Below are 14,848 nucleotides of genomic sequence, written 5' to 3' on the forward strand. Positions count from 1 at the left end.
TTATTTAACTAATTGCATCTTGTCATGTTACAGGGTAAACTAATAATGCTGCTTCAAGTCCATCGGGTTCAACAAGTAGACAGAAGTATATTGATTCATTGTACACAGGAAGGTCTGTCTATACAACAAAAAGGACTAAAATCTTCTCTTAAATAACAGTTGCATGAAATCCAAACTCTTTCCCCTTTATGTTCTTATGCTTGTGGCAGCCTAATGTAAAGTTGGTATTGTCACAGAAATACAAAACCAGTTGTTATCATTTTTAGATGATGAAAATTATTGATGATTTAAATTCCAAGTATGTGCATATGTTTGATATATATATATAAGTATATACATAGAATTAATATATATAGAAATTAAAATATCTGGTTCTAAATGCTGTAATTCACCCCTGCCCATAAGTGACCAACCATTAGAAAAATGTATAAAATTGTTAAAATTTGTAGTCCGCTGTTAACCATCCTGTATAAGCTTTAGAGATTAGAAAAGATGAATTAATATTTTGAAAAATACATAGACATACATCATGCTGGATGTGAAAATTACTTGTATAACAGTCCTATGTAGAAAGATTCAGACTGCCTTTTGTGATGTACAGCATGATGCTTCTGGAAGAGCTGAAATGTTTTAAGGATTCTAGAGTAATAGGTGAAAGTCATCATAGAATCACAGAATGTCCTGAGTTGGAAGGGACCCACAAGGATCACAGAGTCCAACTCCTCTCCCTGCACAGGACAACCTCACAGTTCACACCATGTGTCTGAGGGTGTTGTCCAGTCTCTTCTTGAACACTGTCAGGCTTGGGGCTGTGACACCTTCCCGGGGAGCCTGTTCCATTGCTCCAGCACCCTCTGGGTAAAGAACCTTTTCCTAATGTCCAACCTAAACCTCCCCTGGCACATCTTCCTGACATTCCCTCGGGTTCTGTTGTTGGTTGCCAGTGTCAATATAAGAATTAATCACCTGAGTGTGTTATTGGAAGCACCTCCACAAGTGGATGTAGCTCTGCTAATCTCATGTCTCATGTTGGAGTGTGCACAAGGGTGGTCTGCGAATATGGCCAAAGGATTTGTCCTGGTTTTTGACTAGGAGAGAGTTAATTTTCTTCCTAGCAGCTGGTATAGTGCTGTGTTTTGGATTTAGTATGAGAATAATGTTGGTAACACACTGATGTCTTGGTTGTTACTAAGAAGTACTTACACTACATCAAGGGATTTTCAGCTTCCCATGCTCTGCCAGTGGGGAGGGGACAAAGCCAGGACAGCTGACCCAAGCTGCCCAAAGGGATATTCCATACTATGTGATGTCATGCTCAGTATATAAACCATGGGCAGTTGGCTGTGGAGCAGTGATTGCTGCTCAGGGACGGGCTGGGCATCGGTCAGCAGGTGGTGAGCAATTGCATTGTGAACCACTTCTTTTGTATCTTCTTTTATCATTATTATCACTATTATTTTCTCTTTCCTTTCTCAGAAACTTCTTTTGCTGTGTGGAATCCCACACGACAAGTTGCAGAAACTACTGAAGGACAAGGTGAATTGAGTGAAAGCCATCCAGTTGGCTTTAGGTATTGCTGAACAGGAAGAATGGCCAGTGCTTCATCCTTATACTGACTCATAGATGATGACCAATGGTCTGTTGGGGTGGCTAAAGCAATGGAAGCAGAGCAACTGGCAGTGCAGATGTAAACTCATCTGGGCTGCTGAATTTTGGCAAGATACTGCTCCTTGGTTAGAGAACTTGGTTGTAAAAGTAGGTCACATAGATGCCCACATACCTGAAAGTCAGGCCATCGAAGAACAATAAAACAACCAACAAGTGGATCAGGCTGCTAAGACTGAAGTGGCTCAGGTGGATCTGGACTGGCAACGTAAGGGTGAATTATTTGTATCTCTGTGGGCCTGTGACATCTTGGGGCATCAAGGAAGGGATGCAACATCTCGATGGGCTTGCGATTGATGGGTAGACTTGGCCATGGACACTACTACAGAGGTTATCCATGAATGTGAGACGTGCTTCAAGCAAACAAGCCAAATGGTTAAAGCCTCTCTAGTATGGAGGACGATGACTGAAATATATATTTGGGGAGGCTTGGCAGATTGATTGTATCACACTCCCACAGACCTACCACAGCAAGTGCCATGTGCTTACAGTGGTGGAAGCAACCACTGGATGTCTGGAAACACACGCCACACATCATGTTGGGCACCACAAAGGACTGCCAGGGTTTAACCTGAGCTGGCAACTAAGCTCCACACAGCTGCTCACTCACTTTCCCTCGCTGTGATGAGATGGACATTCAGAGTGATGATGTTTGTCTTCCCAAGTAACCGTTATGCATGATGGAGCCCTGCTGTCCTGGAGATGGCTGAACACCTGCCTGCCCATGGGACATAGTGAACGAATCCCTTGTTTTACTTTGCTTGCATGTGTGGCTTTTGCTTTACCTATTAAACTGTCTTTATTTCAACCCATGAGTTTTCTCACTTTTACCCTTCTAAGTGTCTCCCCCATCCCACTGAGGGCGGAGTGAGTGAGTGGCTGTGTGGGGCTTAGTTGGCAGCTGGGGTTAAACCACAAGAGGGACAGAAAGTTCAAAACCAGAAAATGAGAGTAACCCTCTTTTCTACCCATGTGGCTCTGTTTATGCACAGGCAGATCTGCACAAACAGATCTCCCTAAGCCAGAGCAGAGCTGAGCAAGGTTTTTCTGATAAGCATCAGGATCTGCTTCTTTCTTCTAGTTACTTTCCTGATCTGGAGGAAGTTGCCCCCAAAAGCCCACTGTGTTTCTTTTAGATGTACAAAGCTGCTCTTTCTTAATAAAAAACACAGACTCTCTTAATCCCATAGTTAGTTATATATAAAAAATAGAAAGCCCAAAGTTAATTGTATAAAACATAGACTGTTTTGTTTATGGATGAATTGATTTAACATGCTCTTGGAGACTGCATTCAGGATTCTGATCTCACACTGGTGCAAACTCAGGAGTCATTCCACTTTAGCCAGTGAAATTAAATAGACATAAAACTGGTTTGCATAAGATGAATGATAAGGAAACCCTTTAGCATCATTTGTATAGTGTATTTACTCAGTGATAATAGAACTTTAGTGTCATGGTTGGACTGTGCACATTATGAATTAGTGTGGAAATACCACCATATTGTTGAGGTTTCTTGGGAGGCAGTGTGACAGTTTTTATTTTAACAAGCAGGGCCAGGCTTTTGACTGCGTGCTGTCCCTTTTTGCATCATCAAACTATGGGAAAAATAACTCTTGAAATCACTTACTTGATCTAGTTAAACTGAGCTTGGGATGCCTGCTGGAAAGAGGAGATGAAGCCACCTCTTTGGTCCACCAGTCCCAGGGATGGTTGGTTGGTCCCTGGAGTAGCTTCAAGTGGTCTCAGCACTGCTCTAAGTTGTGATTTCTGGCTGCTGTGGTGCCCTGGGTATGGCCTCTTCCCATGGAAATGTCTTCTTTGCTCAGAGATGTGAGAGGAAAGGCATTGACCTGGCTACTTTGGCTCTCCACGGTCCCAGGGTGCCTTTTAAAGCAGGGAATCCTTAGGTTCAAGGGTCCTTTCACAGAGGCACCATGTAGCCAAAAGGCTGGTGTCAGCCAGAGACCCTCCTGGATGAAGTAGGTTGTTGTTACTGAGACCAGAATGAGGTCTCTGACCTCTTCCGATAGCATCATTTCCATGTTCCTAGGGATGCCAACACTTAATTTGTTTGACTTGGTGGCACTGCAGTTATCTAGCAGTATAGTATAACATGCAAAGCTCCTGTTCTCCTTTCATTGACACTGAGAAATTCCTCTTAGATGTGTGAGGGTGCAGCAAATGGAAAAATGCAAAATCTCATCTTATCAGAGAGGAGGATCCTGAACTCACTTGGTGCTTGAGGCTGGGTAGGTAGGTTGGGAGAGCAAAGCAAAGTTACCAAGTTGGAAAATGTTGCGAGATGTCAATTTACTGCTTTTGGCCTAGGTGAGCCAGCAGGAAAAATGGGTTGCATGGTTTGTCTGCAGCAGCGGAAAGTCTGGGAATTGCGAACTGGAGTATATCATTCTTGTAGATGAGGGCTGAGTAAGTGGCACTGGTTGTTTAAGGTAGAATTGCCCAGGGAAACTGATAGATGGATGGCACAGCAGCAATACTTGCTGATTTTCTGCTCTGTCCCCCTGCTGCTCCATGGCATAAAAGAGGAACAGTTCTCCTGGTTGCAGAGGAACACAAACTGAGCAACACAGGCAGGACGTGCTGTGTAAGTGATGCCAGGGTACGAGGCAGCACAGCACGGTGCCGTTAGTACTGCTGGTAGCATGGGGCTCTTCTCACTTTGTCATCAGTCAGGGCTTGATGTACTAATCTTTAATCACAATGCGTTGGCCTCCAGTCTTATCTCTTGCTGGTCAGGAGTGTGTATCCAGTGTTTTGATGAACTATCGGTGCTGACAGGGAGTCCCTTTTTTTTCCTCAGCTGCAGTTTGTTTGCTTTTTGGGGACTGTTTGTTTTATTGAGTGAATTCCTGGCTAAAAATCCAATAAAAGTCAAAGGATAATTAGACAAAGGACAGTGGTGACTTCATTTTGTGATGGATAAATTTGGGAAGGAGAAACAGGGAAACAAATTAAAATATGCTTGCATACAAATGTTCTGTAGTGCTTTGAAATAGTGTTAAACTACTGTTGCAAAAGGAGTGAGCCTGTAGATTTCAAAGCACTCTGAGTTTATTCAGTTGTAGATAAAAAGGATTTGTCGGTGTTAAAATGTATATACATAATTAGGCCTCATCTGATGACTGCAGGATGGTAAAGAGGTATTTGAATTTAACTATGGGCATAATTAAGGGAATCATAAGTAACATGTGTATATTTGTAGTTAGTTTCAGTTTGCTTAAGAAAGCAGCCTCATTCTACTGGCATCTGTCGCTACTTAAAGTAATGACTAGAGTTCCAAGGCTGAGAGGGAGCTCTTCAACCATTGAATCACTGGCAGACCTGTAATCCTTGTACTGACTGTGCTTCATCTCAAAACTCTGACCGCAGCCTCCGAGAATCCTGTGCCTCTGGTGTTCAGCCAGAATAACCGAGCTGCTGCCCGTTCCCCCAGCCGTGGTTTCCCTCTGCCTCCTCTGCATCAGAGCTAGTGGAGGTGAGGGCACAGAATGGGTCAGACCAAGGCAAAAGTGTCCCTTTTTCCTCTTTGATTAGCCTTGTGCTGAAATTAATTAACTACTAACAGATCAGTTTAAAAATAAACACTAAACTTAGGAGCCAGATACATTGCCCTGTTCTATATACTTTGCGGAATGTACAGTAGATGGACTTGGTTTCTCTTTCGATACATGGAAAGCCATTATAATGATTTTTCTTTTAGATAAGAAAAGCTGGTGCAGCCTCTAGAAGCCTTCCCGTGGTCTGAGCCATGCTTCTGCACCTCGAGACACTGTGCTACTGTGCCCATATGAAGTAAAGGGAAAAATGGGATCATCACAGTGATGTGTTTGTACTGAAAGAATATTGATTTCACTGTGAAATTCCAGTTGTTCATAAAGAGGTGTTTGAATATTCTTATGTATTCTCTTTAGGGAGTGTGTTTTCTGGAGTGAAGTTTGCTGTGATTTACATCCTGGAGGACCCCAAGGGTCTCAATAATTGAGATAAGCAGGTCATGATATATCAGCATTTGTCTCATTTTTTGGTACTTAGGGTAAGCACCAGTACATATTCTGTAACCTTGAGCTGTAGATCATGAGCTCACCTGTCATCTGCAATGATAAACTCCCACAGGGCACTCAGGTGTTTGCAGGATGTGTATGCCCCTTACAGAACTCAAACCCCATTTCTAATGCACAATTTCCTGATGTCACATTGAGAAATGCTGCCCACCAATATGCTTAAATCCTCCGAAAACCAGCCCTTATACTGATGGCAAGTTCCAAATAGTAACTGTTTCTGATTCACCAAGTGCTGAAGCAACATCAGAAATTAGTGTAGCGTTTGAGAACAATATCTTTCTTTCAAAAGACCATGAGTTTGGGAAAATCTGTGGTTACTTCTACCTGCATAAGGGATGCCCATTCTGGGAAATAGGCTGGAGGAATCTCAGCTGCAAATGCAATGAACTGACAAGCATTTATAATCAGGGAATTAGTGTGAATATATTGCTTCTGGACTGTCCCAGCTACTCAGTTCCTACTGAACCCAGCCTCAGGTTCTTTCGCAATGCTTTGGTAAGTTTAAGCATTTGATCAAGTAGGTTTTGATTCATAGGAAAGCAAACAGGTTTCAGTTTTTTTTCCTTTCCTTCATAAATCCTAAACCAGTTAAACTGCATTCCTGTTAGCCTGGCGTCCGTCATGAAGAAATAAGTATTACATACAGGATATATGCAACTTCTGGATAGAAAACAATCTGTGGTTCTACTAGTAACCTTTAACTTACAAATCATGAAGGATGGTGAAGTGGTTTGTGCCATCCTCACACTGAGACACACACTGCTAAGATGTGGTTTAGACTATGAAAAAGAAGTTAAAGACAACTATCTCACTTTCCCTTCATTATATTCAATGTGTCAACCATGGAATTTACTCACACAGTTAATGTTAAGGAATGCTTTAATTCACTCACAGCTGCTAATAGTGTCTTGTGTTCATTAAGTGTCTGACTTTGTGCTTTACTTCCTGCCATCTTTATACTGCTTGTACGTGCTCCTCTTATGTAGTAAGTGTTTTCCCCTTCTACAGTAAACAACTCCTCACAGTGGACTTGCACATTGTTCTCAGAAACGCTGGATGAGAGAAGGAAAAGGGACGATGAAGTAGCTACCAGGAAAATTTTGTAGTTTATTTACAAGGCGGTAGTTAAAAAATAAAACCAAACAAGCTTGAAACAGCAGCCTCCCTGCACCTTTAAACAAAATTATTATTCTACTCTGGAATCTGATTTGGGATGAGACCTTATGTTCACATATCCTTCTGAGTGTTTACAGTATGTGGCTGTGTATTTAAAATACTTGCCTTGCCATTTTCTGCCTATTAGTGATTTTGTGTAGCTACTTAAGTAGATTAAATTTTAATCCACAGGTATTTGGAATCAGCCATCAAAAAACACAGCTCATTAATTTTACATAATAGCAAGAGAATAAATAGGTCAGTATTCTGTGCATTATTTTACTAATAGGATTGTCTTATTGCTGTGTAATTAGTGTTTATATAGCACTTTGAAGATGTAGTTTGTTGTACAGGACTAATGTTGTATTCACACACCTCTACATATAGCCACTTCTACATCTAGTTGTACTCGTAAAGAAATAATTAACATCGCATGAAGTCCTTTTGAGTTTCTGGAGCACAGTGAAAGAAATGAAGGTGGGATGCAGCTGACCAAGTAGCTACGTGTATCTCTGAGCTACCTCGCTCTCTAACCCCTGCTACAAACAGGACAGAAATAGCCACCTTTGAGGAAAGATTTGGTTTGTACTAAATAAGTATCTGAAAATAGAACATTGGAATCATTTGTGTCTGCTTCTCAACTGCAAAGCAAGTTTATGGTGGCTGGGCCTGATGTGGACATCTGCCTTGCATATAACTGAAGTTAGGTAAGAGAAATCCCTGGACTAAGCTAGTTCAGCATTTTCTACAGTGATTTGGAAATAAATATAAAGGCAGCTTAAAACGAGTCAAATACCAGTCTAGGCTGGTTGACTGACGGGCCTGACTCAGTGTAACTTGAAGAAGCTGTGTATGCTATATACAAAGCATGTTTGACATAGTGAATTAAAAATATTGTTACGCTCTTCTTTGCCCTCCAAGTCTGTGTTTTTCTTTCTGCCAAAGCCTAGCAGGATAAGTTCCTAGAGCAAACCTATCCAGGCTTGAATCTGTATCAACCTGATTCAGCTTCCTTGCAGGCACTTCTGAACTTCTCAGCCTCTTGTGCCGGTCAGTAGTGCGGGTGGCATCTCTGAAGCTGAGTCACAGTCTCACAGTCTCACATTTGCTACAAAGCAAATATAAGGTCTTCCTTCCTTCTTGGATCTATGGCAGACACAAAGCTCTCTCCTGCCTCCCCCACACTGAACTGATTATCTTCTGCAGAGAGTCCTTCCAGCCCCACAGAAGCAGTTGTTCAGAGGATCAGTGGAATCCACATCTACCCACATTTTGGGTGTGCAATACTGAATGGCACGTTCTACGTCAAACCTAAACAACCTCTCTTCTTCCAGAGCTGTGTTTGCATGCCCCAGTCTGTCTCTTCTCTAGAAAACATTTATTTTCAGGTTTTTGCTAACCTTATTAGCAAAAAAATGAAATACTCTTCGTCAGTGTAGGATTGTGTTGTGCTCCTGCAAGGCTTTCTCCAGCTCCTTCCCTCAATTAGTCTTCTGGATGGACCACTACAGGGCTGTGCTTCTGAGAAACTTCTTCAGCCTTTTCTAAATCTCTCCTCTACTTTCTGTTTTTTGCAGCCCACTCTCATTTCCAGCTTTTCTAGTAAAGCTCAGCTCTATTGGAATAGGAACTGGCTAATACTCTTGTCCATGCACAGAGAAAATTACCTTTCTGCAATGACCAAAAGGGGATGAATATAGAGACTGATGAGAGAACATGCAGCATGACCTCTAAAAGTTATGAATCAGATCCTTGTGTGTTGGGAGGAACTACAGCCTGAATCCTCAGAAGTTAATGAGTTATATGAAATTAGAACAATTAGGGAGGATAAGCATGGATACCCATCTTTATTCCATAACCTTCCCTCCTCTGCTTCCAAAGTCTCTACTTGGATACTTTTGATGTAGACTTATGTTGTTGTTGTTATTTTTATTATTATCATCATCATCATTATTATTTTCTTATTTTCTCTTTCATGAGAGTCTTTTAGTGGAATGGCATGCATGGTCACTACCATGAAAACAGTGCAGTGCAGTTATATACATTCCTTGTTAAAACTTTAATGGCTTCACTGGTATGTGCCTACACTGGGAAATGTTCATATCTGAGAAAGCAGGAATAGAAAAATGTGTGTTTCACAAGAAAAGGCTTGTAATTCTCCTTGGTTTTGCAGAAAATGTATCCCTGTTGCTCCAGGTCCTGAGCAAGCTCTTTCTCTTGCACATGTGAATTTGCAGAAAGTTCTGGAGTTCTTGAGCTATTGAACTGAGATTTCTTTTTGGATCTGTTGACCTTTTAGATTTTCTCAGACAGGCTTTAAAGCATTTTCAAGACCTAGAAACTGGCTTACAGTGGGAAATAAATTACTCAGTTCACATGCTAAGCATCCGCCAACTCTATTCACATTTTTCTGCAGTATTTTACTTAATCTTCTACTGACTGACTGATTATCATTGTTGCTTCTTCCACCCTCCACATGATAAAGTGCCCCACGTGTTCATGGAATGCTGTGGGACAATGGATATAAAGACTTCCATTGTATGAAGTTGGGAAAATTAGCATCTCTTGCTAGTCAATTCACCACTGAGAGGCTAATAAGACAGCAAAGATGTGAAACATCTAACAAGGGGGAAAAAAGAACAGGGGATTCATGACTGAAATCTGCTTCCAAAAATACATTACTTTTAGTAGTTGTACTCTTAAGGATTGAACTGTATGTGAAACAGTAAGACCAAATTAATAATTGGCATCTGGCTACTTTTAAAAAGATATGCCTTCTTTGTAAAACACTTAAGCAAAGACAAGTGCAGCTCGTATCTGGGTGGAGAGGGATGATGTATACTGAAACTGCATCGTATGAGAAGGTCATGGCTCTGCAGATGGGCTCCTGCTGTACTGCATCTTACTGTGGAGGAGCTACAGCCGCTTTACTGCCTCAACATCTGTAGATCTGCACTTGATTAGGCACAGTGCTTCCATGGGATTTAAGCATAGGTGTAGCACTGAGGATGTCAAGGGTCTTAGGGATTCAGAGCTCAGAAATGCACACGATCACACACTTCTCAGCCACAGAGATTCGTGTGTAGTTAGCGACTGTTCTCGGGTAGGCTGGTACTGCTCTCTGCAAAACAGGGCAATGCCAGTTCCTGGTCCCACCCACCTGATGAAAATCGAGTGAAACTTTTCTTCCCTGTGTTGAAACATGTGCATGGAGAAACCCTTCCAGGGTAGGGGCAGGCGGGGCTGAATGCAGCAGGTAGGCAAAGAATTCTTCCATGATTTGCTGTTCTCCCTTACAGCATCAGTGCAGCCCATAGTAAGCTACTGCTTTGATCTTACCTGTTCTTTCTTCCATATGTTGGGTAGGTTATGTATTACTTTAATAAACAGGGAAATAGAGGAAAAAAAAGAAATGACAATTCGTGGCTTTTGGAGCCGTGCTTTCCAAATATCCATAAATTAATCCCACTCTCTATGACACATTTACTGTTTTTATCATCACACAGTGTCAAAGTACATCTCTTATTAACCTTTTCAGCTAGTTGAACTACAACTACAATGTACTATTTAAGAAACTAAATAGAGATGCCTACATATTCTTGTGGCTATGGTCAAAAATGTGGCCCTTATTACTTTATATGCTATTTTTTTTTAAGAGATTGGTTGGGATACCACCTAAGGAAACTCCTCAAAACTGAGAGCCCTCATCTTATAGGTGAGTGATTGCACATTTGGAATCATTATTGCAGGGTTTGGGGAATCTCCTGAGTCAGCTGTGTAGTAATTGGGTTACCCTTGGTATCTGTGGTTTACTAAATGTTTGTTGGAGCATAATTTTGATTAAGAACACATTTTGTTCTTGATTTATCACCAGTTAAATTATTTTGGTTGGAAGAGGAAAAATAAATTCCCCTTGGAGATTGTCATCTGCCTGGATTGTTTCTTGTGTGCCTCTGCGACAAAACCTCAGGAGATCCAAAGCTGAAATGCAGCAGAGATTTCCATGGGAAGCATAACAAGAAGGGCATCCATTGGTATCCATCCATTGCCATGCAAGGAAAACATGGGACCTTTGCTGAATAGAGGAGGTGAGTTAGTGACAGCAGACACAGATAAAGCTGAGGTGTTTGGTGGTTTCTTTGCCTTCTTGACCAACAAGCCTTCCCATTCCTCTGTGCTGAGAGCTAGGGTTCAAAGAAAACTACCTGCAGTAGAGAGAGTCAGAGATTATCTGAGAGAGTTTGACTGGAAAGCTCCATGGGACCAGACAGACCACATCCAAGGTGCTGAGAGAACTGGTTGATGTCTCTGCAAGGCCACTCTATCACCTTTGAAAGGTTATGGAGATCATGTTATGGAGATCATGGAAGGTTCCTAATGACCAGAAATAGGTGAAAGTTGCAGCCTTCAAAAAGGCCAAATAGACAGTCTAGGGAACTATAAGCTGATCAGTATCACTTTGGTTCCCATGGAATTTATTGACATAGGTCCTCTTGGAGCACATTTCTGGGCATATGAAGGAGGAGAAGCTGATTTGGAAAAATTAGCATACATCTACTGTGGGTAAATCATGCCTGACCAGCCTGATTGTGTTCTGTGATAAAATTACTGGATTTGTGGATGAGGAGGAGAACAGTGGATGTCACTTATGTCAACTTTAGCAAGGTTTTTGACACGGTCTCCAACAGCATTCTTACATCTGAGTTAGGATGTTATGGTCTGGATGGGTGGACAACCAGATAAGTAAAAATGGGATGAGTTGGGTTGTACACTAACCGGAGGACAAATAGAGTGCTACAGGGGTCTTATATACTGGAACTGTCCAGTTTAACGTCTTTATCTATTACCTGGAGGAGGTGATGAAGTCCACTTCCATCAGGTTTGCAGATAACACCAAACTAGAGGTAACAGTGGATACACTGGTAGGCAGGGCTGCCATACAGAGGGACCTGGGCAGGCTGGAGGAATAATGGGCCAGCAGGAATGTTTTGAAATTCAGCAAGGACAAATGCAAAGTTTCCTTTGTCTGGGAATGCCAAGGCCTTGCACTGACACAGACGGGAGCTGTCTATCTTTGGTGAGAAGGTCCTGGGGAGTCCTGGCAGACAGCACACTGCCCATGTGTCAGGACTGTGCCCTGGCAGCAAAGGTGGCTAATGACATCCTGGGCTGTGCTAGAGGAACCACAGCTGGGAGCTTGAGGGAAGGGATTATCCTCCTGCTCAGCACCTGCTAGACCATATCTAGACTCTGTGTCCTTCTGAGGTCCCCAGTACAGGAAAGGCATTGAAAAAATGGAGCCAAGTTCAACTGAGGGCCCTCAAGATGTTTGGAGCTGGAGCTGTGTGAGTAGGAGCTAAGGGAACCTGATTTGTTGAGCCTGGAGAACAGATGGCTTCAGGTGGACCTTGTAGCAACCTGCCAGGACCTGTAAGGTGTCTTCAAGAAAACCAAGCCAGACTCTTCACAGTGGTGATGGGTGGGTGGACAATAAACAGCGGGTGCAAGTTGAAACAAGAAACATTCCAACTGGAAATAGTGAAAAGAAAAACATGGGAAAAACATAATATTGGGATTGGGTAAAGTGGTTTAGGTGCTGAGCTCTAACAGACCATAAATCCCGAATAGTCAGACACCATTTCCTGTGCTCCTGGCCTTTATGTAGAAACCTGAGGTACTTTACCCACCACAGTGAATTTCCATTGGCTAGCAGTGAAACCTGTGATATAGCCCAAATTCTTAATTATAACAAGAATATTTTTGCTGCAAAACACAGCTATAATATTTGAGTTAGTGCAGGCTCAAGCTTCCATCTGCATGGCATAGTGCAGAGCTGTATGCACCTACCTGCCAGGTTTCCTGTATGGGAAAGCCTTTTTTATTTGTCTTGGCCTGTGAGTTAGGCTTCTTGGCAAAATTTATTAACTGGGGCCTCGTGCTGTAGGAATGGGTTACATAAGCACCTGACCACACTTCTGCCCGGCTAATTTGAACGTCTGTGCTGTGCTCCTCTGCTGTCCCTCTGCTGTAGTTAGCAAAGGACCGGCCACCCCAGTCTACTTGTTTCAACTGGTACAGCCCTGCCCAGTATTACAGTGGGTAAAAGGGTTGGTTTTGTTTATTTTCTCTATTTAAGAAAGGATGAAGCTGGAGAGGTAGGAGGGGAAGAGGATGGAGGAACTGGGCAGTTCCAGCATTTCCATTGCAGAAACCCAACACAGGTTCCTCACTCGTTTCCCTTATCCATGCAGCCAGAGACTGTGACAGTCATTCCTTCCTGTACATGGAGCGTGCTCCAGAATTACTTACAACCCACGGTCTCTTAAAGAAGACCAGAGTTTCAATTTAGACATGTATTCCCTGATTTTGTATTTGAGGAAGCGTGCCTGGTCCAATCTGCGAGCTTGATCCTGCAGCAAAGTGTTGCTCCCCTTTCGCCTTCTCCCAGCTGAGTTTCCTTCTAAAGAACAGGAAGGTGGCCCATTCATGACGATTGTAGCATCAAGGACACCTCCGGATTTTGTCAGCCAGTGGTCTCAGTATGGCCAGAGGATTCCAGAATTTGGACCTCCAGTCTGACAAGCATGTTTTGGTAATTTTTTTGGTCAGAAGTAAAGATGAGGTGTGGAGAGGATATCAGTCTGATTGTGCCTCCCACAGTGATGTTACTGTGCCACTTCTGCATGACCAGTAAGAACTGATGTGCTCTGAGTGAGGCTAACAGCTTGAACTTCTAAAATGCATTACTTTTCTTTGAGAAACTTCTTAGCCTTGAATTAGTCATTAATTCTTTATTATTACCTATTAATGATTCTAAAACCAAAGTGTTTAGCTTAATGAGTTTATTACTAAGAAGTGTAATTCTGCTGAATTTGGGGGGAATATAAATTCCCAGGAAGGGAACAATTTGGCATGAGTTATGTTGTGCTAAGTGAACCTGTTTGCCCAAATACTCTCATAGCATGGTAAGGCACCAATGAAAAGAAATGTGGTCCCACTCCTTCATTCACAGGTGTGAATAGTTCTCTGGAGCCTGTGTAGCAACACAGATAATTTGCTGCTTGTAGCAACAAGTGGTTTTCTGGAGAAACAAGTAGCAGAGAAACTGGATTACAAGAGTGGTTCTGAGTCACAGGATGTCCTGGGCTGTTCCTGCGGTGGTCATTGCTCAGAGATGAGATTGGAGTCAAGCTAACAACCAGCTAAATGGTTTGGAGGATTTTCCTGTTGAGGGTGAGTCTGGGGAAGTATGGCTGTTGCCTAATTGCCTTGCTGTACACAGCAGTGGAAGGGAGACTTGGAGCTAACCCTTTGCATTGCAAATGGCAGGTCCAGCTCTTCATATACCTAGAGGAAGACTATGTGCAACTGGTGCTCAGGGTGACCTGCAGGGTACATCTGCTGCACTGTGCATAGTGTCTAGCGTTCTTCTTTGCCTCCTTATTTCATTCCTTCATTGTTAGTGTCAAGTGGGAAAGAAAATCTATAGACCTTCATTGCAGAGACCCCGGGGTTTCTCTTGACATCTCCTGCTGTGAGGAAAGATGAGCCACGACTAAAACCAGGCTCACTTCTGAAGGGAAAATGGTTGCTGTGTCTGAAGAAAAGACCTCCTTCAGAATGAAGATATGAAAATGTGATCCATTCTGGGCATGCTAACAGCAAAGCCATCACGCTTACTGCTGAGCAATTGTGCAGAGTCCCACTGAAGCGCACGACCAAGTTGACCAACTGGACTTGCATCTGGGTTCTTGCAGATAAAGCCTGTTCTGTAGCTGCTTCTTGTGTCACAAAGGCACACATGATTTTAGATTAGTCATCAAATGTCACTGGCTACTGAGTTAGAGAGTTCACAGGGTCTTGGAATCACCTGTTAAACCAGCAATGCACATTGGGGTAGCTGATACTACATGTGCCTGTTTATAGCCTACAATGATGGTGCTCTT

The sequence above is a fragment of the Nesoenas mayeri genome (genome assembly GCF_963082525.1).
Source record: "Nesoenas mayeri genome assembly, chromosome: 2".
Taxonomy (NCBI): Eukaryota; Metazoa; Chordata; class Aves; order Columbiformes; family Columbidae; genus Nesoenas; species Nesoenas mayeri.